At 28.4% G+C, this 2,315-nt stretch overlaps 1 non-coding gene across 1 annotated transcript; it reads left to right on the forward strand.

The window, feature by feature from the left end:
- The first annotated feature begins 1,865 nt into the window (after positions 1–1,865).
- On the forward strand, positions 1,866–1,938 carry TRNAK-CUU (transfer RNA lysine (anticodon CUU)). The gene has a single exon. It is a non-coding gene; the product is annotated as a tRNA-Lys (tRNA).
- Positions 1,939–2,315: the final 377 nt, after the last annotated feature.

Genomic DNA, 2,315 nt, shown 5'->3' on the forward strand with positions numbered 1-2,315 from the left:
CTTTTTAAACTGCTTTTGATCCAACCCGTACTTGGTATACTAATTGTATAGCAGCAAATTTTATTTTATTTGTCCAACAAAATTGTAAATTACTAATAAGATTCGTTCAAAATCATTTGATTATACAAAAACATTAGTATTTGTTTTTAAATACAATACAATTCATTATAGTGACCGACCTATTAAAGGGCGAAGTATGTTCAAAATCTATTATAGATAATATTATAGATTTTTTCGGTTTTCAAATGATAACCACTATTTTTTACTGAAAGTGCTTATATTACTGTTGAACAGGTAGTGTTTTCGTAAACGTTTATGTGTTAGGTATCTAAATAGAAATTCTAAGAACTAGATTTTAACTATTTAGACATTTAAAAACTTGCGTGTCTACTAATGATAATTTCCAGTATAATATAAGATTGACAGATATATAATGCTATATAATGAATATAAATGTATAATCATTATTTAAAATTTAAGAAAACTATCTGAAAAATTAGTATATTTCACTTTATAATTATAGCTAGTAAACAATCGGTACCTACATAATTGTATAATGTATATTGTAGTATTTATTACTGATCATTTTCTTGTCATTAATAATTTTTATTCCTACTTATTCATACGTTTAAATCGCTCAATGACTTCTCGTTAAAATTTTAATTTTATTACAGTTCAAAAATAAAAATGGGTTTTCATAGGATACTTCCGCCATCCCCATATAATACAATTTAATGTAAAACTTTTGAGTATAACATAAAAATTTAAAAAATCAAAACTATTAAATATAATAAAATAATATAATGCATTATTGATTAACGAAAAAGGGATGGGCATGATTTTAGTAAAATTCTTTATATTTATGTAATGGTGTTTTTATTATACGCCTATTAATTTTTTTTAAACACATTATCACGATTCGTGCACAATACTGCCTAATTAGTGATTAGTATTCTTTCACTAAAAATTGTATGTCTTTAATATAATGCTATCATGAAGCGAATAATGTAAATATACATATATATACTTTTGACTAATGTACGTATATGTGAAATATATTACAAAATACGTTTAACGTTTAAAATGCATTTCCAATCGAACATAAATTAGTGTTTCATAAAGTTTATAAGTAGGTTTACAATATGAAAGTTAGCTTTAAACTCTCTAGTCTAAAATTTAAATAAAATATAAATATATATATATATATACATACATGCATCGAGACTTATGACTTATGATGTGGTAAAAAAAATATGATTCATATAATATAGGTACTTAATATAAATAATTATACTATATTAAACTATTGGAACAATAGTTGTCAGGAACAGAATTTCCAATTATTTCATATGAATGTTATCTAACTACGTATAAATTTGAGTTGAACACGCGTGGAAACTGTTGAAAGTTAAAACTTATGTTCTTATTGGGATAAAATATATTTCACTGTACTGTTGTGGTATCGACCACTTTGGAGATGTTAATTAAATCCTAAGATATAGTATAGACAAACATAAATTATAAGATTATAACTATAACATCATGATTGGCTTTGCTACTCAGCTATTTTAAAAGGAGCTTTTTATAAATTTTGTCTTTTGTTTGAACCACCGATTGACAAAGGTGGAGTGCAAGGTGGATTCATAAAAACAGCGTTTATTATGTACAAACATTTCCAAGCTCAGTCAAAGATACATTTAAAATGTTCTTGGCACATATTTTCAGTATAGAGTTCTAAACTAGACTATAGCTATTATGGATGAAAAAAATAGATGTACATAAAATGTTAAAATTTTCAGTGAAAAATGTAATTGAATCAAACAATCGTTAACTGCATTCAATTATTTCTTCAATTATTTTGCTTGGCCCGGCTAGGTCAGTCGGTAGAGCACGAGACTCTTAATCTCGGGGTCGTGGGTTCGAACCCCACGTTGGGTGTCACTTTGTCGTATACGCCGATCACCGACGTGCACAAATAAACGAACAAATTAATTATAAGCACTTTTATTGAACACTTTGACGTCCAGTGGCGATCGAGTCACACGATCACCACCGTCCACCTGGTTCTGACACTCTTGGTGAGTGGTAATCGAGTCACACGACTACCACCAACTGACCACTTTTCTGGCTTCACATATTCCTTAAATATACATTTTACAATCGGTAATATCGATATTGAGTTTAACCTAGTTACATTATACTTACTGACTAAGCTCAAAATTATCTTCTTCTTTCTTCAGCTTAACGCTCCTTCAAGGGCCTGAGCTGCCCCAAGTAAGTCTCTCCACCTTTCTCTGTTGAGTGCTAATTCAATA

Source organism: Diuraphis noxia, unplaced genomic scaffold (genome assembly GCF_037042655.1).
Source record: "Diuraphis noxia isolate RWA-SAM2 unplaced genomic scaffold, SU_Dnox_SAM2 contig0001, whole genome shotgun sequence".
Classification (NCBI taxonomy): domain Eukaryota; kingdom Metazoa; phylum Arthropoda; class Insecta; order Hemiptera; family Aphididae; genus Diuraphis; species Diuraphis noxia.